This window comes from Salmo salar, chromosome 05, assembly GCF_965601325.2.
Source record: "Salmo salar chromosome 05, fSalSal1, whole genome shotgun sequence".
NCBI lineage: Eukaryota > Metazoa > Chordata > Actinopteri > Salmoniformes > Salmonidae > Salmo > Salmo salar.
The window spans coordinates 42890068-42901065 of NC_138295.1; positions in this window are offsets into that span (position 1 = coordinate 42890068).

Consider the following 10998-nt stretch of genomic DNA (forward strand, 5'->3'; position numbering starts at 1 on the left):
AAGAATGATATTAAATTATTACAGACTATATACTTACAAAACACCTGTAGTTTATGTTTAGGGTGCAGTATAGTTATTTTACAAGATAAATTATGCTAAAACATAATCATGCCCAGACCGGGGCATCACACACCACTGGGCTTTTGAAGGTCATTTTGAAAAAGCGGTGAAAATTCTCACGTGAGTTTCATCAGCGATGCCGGCACATTACTGTTTTTGATGCCAGTGTCTCACATGATGAAACATCTCGCTAAATGTGGACAAAGTAGCTACATATTTAATTTATTTTGTATATATATTTTTGAAATACATTAAATGACCAAATAAAGGGATCAGTCGACCATTTTTCTCATCGGCATATTGCTACTCGCTTTTCTATTGGACTTTGCCTCTCACTCATGTCATCTGTTATGTCAATGCAGTTCATCAATTTTGCAGCTTACATCAATTCATTAATGTTTTTACCCCCTCTCTAATGTGGTGGCAACACGATTTTGGGTCCGGTACTGTTCAGTTTATATATTGTAACGATCCTGGGTTTATAAGCACGGATATCGACTGCCAATTTAGCATGTTTTGGGGCACAGTTGATAGTGTGCTGGACTTCGGGCTAGAAAGTTGAGGGTTCGAGACCTGCTCCCTGCCAGTTTCATTACATTATGTTACCCCTTGGCAGTGTTATCAGAAAGCACAGCATTGATTATCACTGCTATGCAGCTGATACACAACTTTACATTTCCGTGTCACCAAAGGATTTTAGCTCCAAGGATAAATTATTAGACTATTAGTGATTGAATTACTTGAATGGATCATAACTTCCAGCAGCTAAATCAAGACAGGACTGAGGTACTTATTGTTGGAGCCAAAGCACAGGGAGAGAATCTGGCTACATATTTTAATTCACAAGCAATAAAGATAAAACACCAGGTAAAAAAACCTAGGTGTTATTTTAGATTCTGAACTAAATTTTGAATCACACATTAGGAATGTGACCAAAATAGCTTTTTACCACCTGAGGAACATTGCCAAGGTGCAGCTATTTCTCTCAGAGGCTGATACAGAGAGACTCATCCATGCTTTTATTACAAGCAGGCTTGATTACTGTAATGCTCTCCTGTCTGGTTTACCCAAGAAAGCCATTGGTCAACAGCAAAACATACAGAATACTGCAGCATGGGTACTGACCAAGGTCTCTGCACTGGCTGCCTGTGAGTTAAAATACATTTTAAGATTATTCTATTGGTTTTTAAATCAATCCACAATTGTGCACCCTAATACATGTCAGACATGCTTTTACGTTATGTACCCAGTAGGTCCCTCAGGTCCTCTGGCACTGGCATTTTAACTATCCCAAAGCCAAGGACCAAGAGGCATGGAGAGGCAGCCTTTAGTTACCATGCCCTCAGCCTCTGGAATAGCCTGCCAGGGAACTAGAGGCAGGCTGAAACTGTGATAAACAAAAACACACCTTTTTAGCTTTGTTTTTCCTTAGGGTGCTTTTTAGTCGTTCAGTTTTGTTATTTAGTTTATCCTCTTGTGTTTGTGTAGTAAATATTTCCGTTTTTATAACTTTTTTCCTGTAATGCACATCGTATTGCATTCAATGTCTGAAATGCGCTGTATAAATAAAGCTTGATTTGAACACATAAAACCCAACATATGCCAGAGATATAAAACCCTAAACAAGAAAGCATTATTGGACATGTTCAGTAATTCCACTACTATGCCAAAAGATGGAGCCCAATTTATGCTGTGCGATCTTTCTGCACCAGTCTATTTATGGCCCCACTCACCAACAACATGTAACATTGGCCTCTCCACAGGAAACAGTAACAGCAAAGCAAATGGATATAGGGTGACAGTGAACTTCCATGTCAAATAGGCTACAACTGATTTTTTTTTTTTTACATGTCCATTCACTACATCCTATTCAATGGAAATACTGCAACTTGACTCTTTCCATCCTGGTCCAGAGGGGTGCTGAAATACATTGGGTCTATCACAACTCAGGATATGACCCAGATGCAGACATGGGAGGCAGATAGTACAGTTCTCAGATTATTTATTAATAACACAGGGAAGGCAAAGGGCAGGCAGAGGTTCATGATCAGGTCAGAGTCAGGCAGGTACAGGACAGCATGCAGGCTCGGGGTCAGGGCAGGCAGAGGTTCGTAATCAGGTCAGAGTCATGCAGGTACAGGACGGCAGGCAGAATGGTCAGAACCAGGAAAAACAGGAACGCGGGAAAGACCGCTGGTAAGACCTGACCAGATGAACTGGCAACAGACAAACATAGAACACAGGTATAAATACAAAGGGGATAATGGGAAGATGGGCAACACCTGGAGGGGTTAGAGACAAGCACAAAGACAGGTAAAACAGATCAGGGTGTGACAGGGTCCTTAGGGCAGAGAAGACAAATCTACTGTATTACCTTACTTATACCTTTTTAAAGATTGCACCATTTTAAGATTCAATCATTTATATCATGAGGACAAAAACGCTGCACCTTTCTCTATAGCTATAGAGAAAGGTGCGTGATTTTACCCACGCACCGCTACTGAACACATTACAGGCAGTGGAGGCTGAGGAGGACCATCCTCCTCAGTGAAATTTCATAAAAATAAAAATAGTGAAACATTAAAACTATACTAAATATATTCATGTCACCAAATAATTGATTAAAATAGACTGTTTTTGTCACACCCTGATCTGTTTCACCTGTCCTTGTGCTTGTCTCCACCCCCCTCCAGGTGTCACCCATCTTCTCAATTATCCCGTGTATTTATACCTGTGTTTTCCGTCTGTCTGTGCCAGTTTGTCTTGTTTGCCAAATCAACCTGCGGTTTTCTCCTAGCTCCTGGTTTTCCCCAATCTCTCTTTTTTCCCCCTCGTCCTCCTGGTTCTGACCCTTGCCTGTCCTGACTCTGAGCCCTCCTGCCTGCCACACTGTACTGTTTTGGACTCTGACCTGGTTATGAACTCTTGCCTGTCCCCAACCTGCCTTTTGCCTACCCCTTGGAGTATAATAAATATCAGAACTCAAACCATCTGCTTCCCGTGTCTGCATCTGGGTCTCGCCTTGTGTCTTTATAGTTTTGCAATGAAGGTCTACAGTAACTACAACAGCACTGTCTGGGGTAGCACCATGGTGTAGCCGGAGGACAGCTAGCTTCCGTCCTCCTCTGGCTACATTGACTTCAATATGAAACCTAGGAGACTTGTAGGCCTCACCCCCTTCCATAGACTTACATGGTAATTATGTCCACTTCTGGAGGACGTCCTCCAACCAATCAACTGACATGTTGTCCATCCAATCATATAATTAGGATCAGAGAACAAACCTAGTGAGTCTTATTGGGATTGTGCCACAGAGCAATATGGGGTTTCTATGTGTTGAGAAGCTTTGTGACATTGTTGGATAGAGATTGATTGAAATGATAGTTGAGCATTTTTGGGGGTATTATTCAATTGAAATTCATTTTTAAAAATTATAGGAGACGGAGGAGGTATATTAGAAATTGTTTTCTTGGTTTTAGAACATTATTTTTGTGTTCAGTTAGTGCAGTGTATTAAAATGTGTTTTGCTAACTTCAGTAGCTAGCTAGCTACCAGCACGAGTGTGCAGTTTTCTCCGCCAGAATGGTAGAATGGCCAACGCTGCCGAAAATGTGGACTTTTTGTTCTCTGGAGTACACGGGTAAGGTACGAATTAAAAGCGAGGGTCGACCTCTGCCTGAGATCAGTTTAATTAAGACATGAAAAGGTGAGGGCGTTCAATACTTATTCGAATCAAAAGTATAGCTGGTTAACAGGGAGCCTTTCATCAGGCTTTACCTGCTTTTTGGAAAGTCTGAGTCTTGGTTGAAAGGTGGGTGCAGTGACCTGAAGATGGGGCTGGGCGGTATACAGTATTTTACTATATACCGGTATTGATGCACGGACCGGTTTGGGTTTTTACTTTAACTTCTACAACAGTATTTGAATGTTTGGTTTGTTAAATGTGATACGCCGTGTGTAACGTCCATTTAAAAATAGTTTACTCCGCTACTTGAGTCTCCTCACTCTCTCCATGCCGCTTTCCACATAGACCTAGTCCCACCGCGTCACTCAAGGAGCGCATTTGTTATTGCTTGACCACGAGACACTTTCGGTCAGTCTGCATGGTCAATGCAGCACATGCAACAATGTTGATGACAACGATGTTTCAAATTTTATCTTAATATAAATCCACAAGCGTTCTATAATTACAATATTAGTTTGTGTTTTTTACATCTGCAACGAGCTAGTTTTTTATTTTCTTAGCAAGTTAAGCTAAATTGTGTTAGCTGGCTAATAAAAGTACTGAGTCAGAACAAACGTAGCTAACTAATACAGCCTGTTATCAGTGCTGATGGAGGCCTAAATCAGCATGTTTGTGCAACAGTATCTTCTAAATCATAGAGGAATATGTTGGCTACATGAACAAAGATTTAATGTAGCCAAAGCTTATATGGTCCCCTAGGAAACACTGAACATCACTTGTGTTCCTACCCTGTCACAATAACTCGTCCATGGCATTTTCATTTGTTGTCATGTCAAACAACACTGTATTCAAAGTGCCCACTATTATTTATATTCCAACAATAGAATTAGAATAAATATTCTATTTCCATGATTCCAAAAGTTCACCCAAGTGTTTTGATCTAAATCGCAGTTGCAACATTTGGTTAAAAATGATATTTTGGCCATATCAGCCAGCCCTACCTGAAGAACATTGATCGTTCAGCTAAACGAAAAAACAAAAGCAGGGAATGCAATAATTTTATTTTAGGAGGACACTACGATATGAAAAGTTCCGTTAACAAGAGCTTGCAGAGGTAATTGCACATTATGATGCTTTACTTGCTGAACATATGGAACTTTCGACTGTCTTTTCTGGGATGTTGAAAACAATTCCGAATGATTTGATAGCTTCCACTTTCTTCCGGTATTTATTTAGCAAAGATGATGACACATAATCACTCCGGACAGACACAAGCAAAAACTCATGACATAGATGTTGCAGCAGCCTAGGCTACACCTAAACATTTGGAATCTGACATGCTGTATCTGATGAAAACGAGACGATTTTTCAGGCTCATCAACTGATAAAAATTGCCCCACCGCTCTGAGACCTGCACCAGTTTGCTTGCAGTTGTCAGTTATCTTCAGGTATGTGGATGGTCAGGGCTTTATTCAGGAACATTTCTTGGGCTACTTTAATGTGTCAAGTGGGCGAGATGCGCAATCTGTGTTTCACTTTATGAATTTTGAGATGTTTAAGTTAATAGAAACTCGTTGTCCAAACCTACATGGCACAGCTGTAATGGAATGTATCTGCTATTTGTATTTCCAGCTAAGTCCCCTCCTGTTCCCTGATTTAAGAGGTGATGACTACTCCACTCCACTACCATTGTCAAGTTTCTCCTGACATGAACTGAAGCCACGTCTCATGTGCCCGCACATCACTGGCACATTGAATGTTTCCCCTCCAAGCACTGTGAGTACCCCTATCAATTTTCTGACTCTACATACAGTAATGAAAATCACTTACAGTCACATTATTACACAACGATGATTTTACTCCTTGCTTGGACTAACTCATTCCTAGCTCTTTCGTCTAACTGTGTAGTGTGTTGTCTTATAGTTTTTTTGTCTTCCCAGTCAAATCCTGTCCTGCACTGGTCAAGCCTCTGAACACCTCAACTCATGCCTCATAGCCTCATTCAATCACTGCTGTGATTCCTTTCCAAAATTGTGTAAGTAGTCCTCTCATTCCCATTCCCCATAATATTGTATTTTAAATGTCTTTATTAAATGCTTTAGGTTAAAATAATTAGTCTTTGACGATTTTTGAAATACACATTGTCATCTCTGTGCGTTCCGCGCCTATACTGTGGGTCTCCCATCCTCCTTAATTTTTCTAGTCACCAGCCTCCACTGATTACATGGTAGCCTACTCTGCTGACACTGACAAACATATCTATAAAAACGACGTTGTCTGGTCCCTATAATAGGCCTACGAGAAGGGGAGACACAAATACAGTATGATGTCCATCTAACTTGGAGGAAATAGTTGTCTAAAAACAAACTTTTATGTGGCACTGACTCAACAATGATGTATAGTGAATATGCGTGCTCACCAGGGATATGGCCGAAGCGCTCCGCTGCATGGTGCCAGTAAGATAGCCTACTGTTCGCTCAATTAAGTTGAAGAGGATTAGGTATTTTCATTGTCTTCTCTTTACCATTTTCCCTCTAGCCATTTGCATTCCAAACTATGTTTTCCCGCGATTGTATTTTGAAATATTGCAATATGCCTGGCTTGGCCTCTACTTTTCACTGACAGTCGCAACAATCATCAATTTCAGGGATGGGGAAACTTCAGTCCTCCGGGGCCTGTAGGGTGTCACACTTTTGCCCCAGCTAACACACTGGAGTTGTCCATCCCTGATCCACACCAAGGGGCTAGGGTTCCCGTCTAGAAGCACTGGTTCGACTGCTTCTATAGTCTTGCTTCGGTACTGCAGTTTAACTGACTCCCAGCCCGGAAAGCAAATGTCCATACATTTACCTGGGAGATGTAAATTGGGTGGTTATTTTACCTGACATGCATATGGTCCTCTTTTTAGCTGGTTCTTTGTAGAGTTTTGACCTGGAGTCATACAAAGCCGTGCTTCTCTACTCCAACGATTAATCCACAGATAAGAGGGAAAAAGTTAGTTTTTAGTTATCTTTAATGAATCTCTCCTTGATTGTCTTTCAAGCATCCATGTGGGTTTGTATCTTCCTGATATCGAGTAAGGAGTGGACTTGCTATCCAATAAGGAGGGGACTTGCAGCGCCTCAAATAAAACCAAGTTCTATTTTAGCCCTTGGATTCGCATACACGAGCACGAGCGGTGTGGGTGAAATGATTGAATAACATGTCAACTTATTTTGCAATGCTCATGCACGCATACCTGGCAGGTGACCCAGTGGGCAGAACCTGGCTGAAAAGATGTCAGTCGCAAACTGGTTGGAAAATGAAGTTTTTATAAAGTCTTTCTCTAACCACCATATGACCAGTTGGTCATAATTGTGACCTCTATCTGACCAAGCTGGTCATAATTCTGAACACTTTATTATGGGCTATAGGATGTACTGGTCATAGTTAAAACCTCATCATAACCTGGTAATGACCACCTGACTACAGTTTATTACTCAGTGGTGTAAAGTACTTAAGTAAAAATACTTTTAAGTACTACTTATGTCGTTTTTTGGGGTATCTGTACTTTACTTCACTATTTATATTTTTGACTACTTTTAATTGTACTTCACTACATTCCTAAAGAAAATTATGTACTTTTTACTCCATACATTTTCCCTGACACTCAAAAGTACTAGTTACATTCTGAATGCTTAGTAGGACAGGAAGTTGGTCCAATTCACACACATTCCTGGCATCTCTACTGCTTCTGATCTAACGGACTCACTAAACACACATGCTTTGTTTGTAAGTTATGTCTGAGTTGGAGTAGCCCCCTGGCTATCCGTAAAGAAAATAAATAAGAAAATGGTGCCGTCTGGTTTGCTTATAATTTAAGGAATTTTAAATCATTTATGCTTTGACTTTTGATACTTAAGTATATTTTAGCAATTACATTTACTTTAGATACTTTTAAGTATATTTAAAACCAAATACTTTTAGACTTTTACTCAAGTAGTATTTTACTGGATGACTTTCACTTTTAGTTGAGTCATTTTCTATTAAGGTATTGTTACTTTTACTCAAGTATGACAATTGGGTACTTTTTCCACCACTGGAAAGAGGATATCAAAATTTGACAGTTGGACAATTTTTATCTCATCTTTAATTGGTAAAGTTTTGCTTTATCCTAATCATGTTGTAAGATTCAAACAACGTTTTATAAACAAACTGCTCCATAATCCTGAGGACATTGTCCCGGACAGAGGTTCACCCAATTGAGGACAGCTTGGCAGTCTTAGAACCAAGTTACTTTTATTTTTTTATTTGAGACAATTCACACACTGCAAGGCCCCTCCTTGTTGGATATTTGCATTAAGATCAGGCAATCATGGGGAGCTGAATAGCATGTATTTTGGGAATCCAGTCTCAGTGAGATCTGATGCAGTGAAAAAAACATTAATGACTATCAGCATAGCTAGTACAAACCTAGCTATTACCAGGCTGGTTAGTAGGAACCAATACACATTTAACATCAGAGTATCAAAGAGAAAAACCCCCCACAGAAAAGGGGAATGAGAGAATCTTAAATTGCACCATCTAACCCTGCACCTATGCACTATCCCCTTAGTGCAAATTGACAAATTATGTGACTAAACTCAACAAAAAGAAGAAGCTGTATTATGAAGCCAAGATCAATGATATAAAGAATGGTGGGAAAAAACTTTGGAGTACTTTAAATGAAATTATCGGCAGAAAGACAAATTCAACTCCATCTTTCATTGAATCAGATGGCTTATTAATCACAAAACCATCTTCCATATTGTGGATTCAGAGCTATCTATCTAATAGAACTCAGAGGGTTTTCTTTAATGGTGTACCGCAGGACAGCTCTTTAGGCCCTCTATTTTTACCAATGACCTGCCACTGGCATTAAATAAAGCCTGTGTGTCCATGTATGCTGATGACTCGACCATATACATGTCAGCAACCACAGCTAATGAAGTCACTGAAACCCTTAACAAGGAGTTGCAGTCTGTTTTGGAATGGGTGGCCAGTAATAAACTGGTCCTGAACATCTCAAAAACTAAGAGCATTGTATTTGGTACAAATCATTCCATAAGCTCTAGACTTCAGCTGAATCTGCCAACGGTGTGGCTGTTGAACAGTTGAGGAGACTGAATTACTTGGTGTTACTTTTGATTGTAAATTGTCATGATCAAAACATGTCTATGTAGGCCAGTCATGTTCTTCCACACTGATCTTGACAAACCATTTCTGTATGGACCTTAATTTGCCATGCTGAAACAGGAAAGGGCCTTCCCCAAACTGTTGCCACAAAGTTGGAAGCGCAGAATCGTCTCGGATTTCATTGTATGCTGTATTGTTAAGATTTCCCTTCACTGGAACTAAGGGGCCTAGCCCGAACCTTGAAATACAGCCCCAGACCATTATTCCTCCTAAACGTGAATCAATTCTCAACTGTGATAGGGTTCTAAAAACATAAATCCCTTTACTTTTATATCACAGGAAAATAATTTCATAAATGCAAAATACCCACTTACTGTACACTGTTTTAACACAGTTGCAGCCGACAGTATTTTTCAATGACAACACGTTTGTGGTGTCCGTCTTCTGTTTACACACAGGTTAGCACAGGTAATTAGCACAGGTAGTTGTCTGTGTCTTCTGTCTGTTTACTGTAAACATGTGCTGTAACATGGCGATATGGCTGTGTGGGAACACTAACCCTATAAAGGTGTATATAAATGTAACTATTTAAAAAAATATATTTATTGCTGATATTAAAGATAATGTCTTTATGCTTCCAAAACTGTACCAGAAGAGATGCGTGTTAATGTTCAGACTGCAGGTTGGGACATAAGAGGACTTAGTCCAATGACTTACATTATGTGTAAATGTAATGGAACTAAGATTCATGATCAAGGGCTAGCAGCTCATTAACTTACACACAGCTAGCTAGCTAATAATACAAGTCATTTCAAAATGTATTTACTAACTTGAATAGGTTCATGTGTATGCCCACTAAGCGGCCAGTCTTTTGTAGCGAAGCGTTGTCAAGCGGGGCTGCCGGTTCTGGTGAAAACCATCTGAATTGTTGTGCATTGACTGCTTGTCAGAATGCATGTTTTCCTCCCTATGGCTCTCGTCGCTTTAATGTACCTAGAGAGGAGTATTTATCTCGACTAGAAGAACACACAACAACAAGTCAACCTGGTAAATAGATCAACTTTTCTACTATGGGGTTGTCTGATTTTACTATTCATCACTCGTTTTGTTTGGGGAGGAAAAGTAAATGTGGACTGTTCTAGCATCTTCAATGTGCGCCTACGCAGAAATATTTTCATGTTCCATATTTTTTTGCCGTGGTGGCCATGATTTTGCAGTGCTGCAGCGCCACAGCTAAATGACTACAACGGAAACACTGGCTCACTGACTGATATAACTCAGACGAAACCCTTTCACAATCAACATGAGATGGGATCTGTGAGACCAAGTTAAGTTGCCCCTTACCACAGATCTAGGATCAGATTCCATTTGCCTAGCCTACCTCCAATCCTAACCTTAATCCTAAAGTAGAGGAACAAATCTTGCCCCCTTATCAGTGGTTAGACGTATATATTCCACCCTATTCTAGGGAGCTTGTGAAGTGACCTAGGTGTGTTGTGTGGACTCATATGCTGAAGAGATGGATTTATGTTACATCTTATAATATCCTAAAAGACCCTGCAGTAAATGATCCAGTCCCTCTAACATCACAGTAAAATGATTGGAATTTCCCACTAGATAATATTTGCCAAATGATTCCCCCATAGACTTTGGGAGAAATTGATTCATCAAAAGAGAATTTACAGAGTCTGAAGAACAACACTGCATGATAAATATAAATGCTATGATGGATGAAGGACTTGGATTTAGATTATGTGCATGCTCTGAGAACTGAGGTGAACTGCCACAAACAGAGCTCTTCTGCAAGATGTCTTGATGTTGATCTTAATTCAAGGGCTCTCTTGAGCCCAGGCGCCTCATTTATAAACCGCTCGTACAGTTGAAGTCGTAAGTTTACATACACTTAGGTTGGAGTCATTAAAACTAGCTTTTCAACCACTCCTCAAATTTCTTGTTAACAAACTATAGTTTTTGCAAGTCGGTTAGGACATCTACTTTGTGCATGACACAAGTCATTTTTCCAACAATTGTTTACAGACAGATTATTTAACTTGTAATTCACTGTATCACAAATCCAGTGGGTCAGAAGTTTACATGCA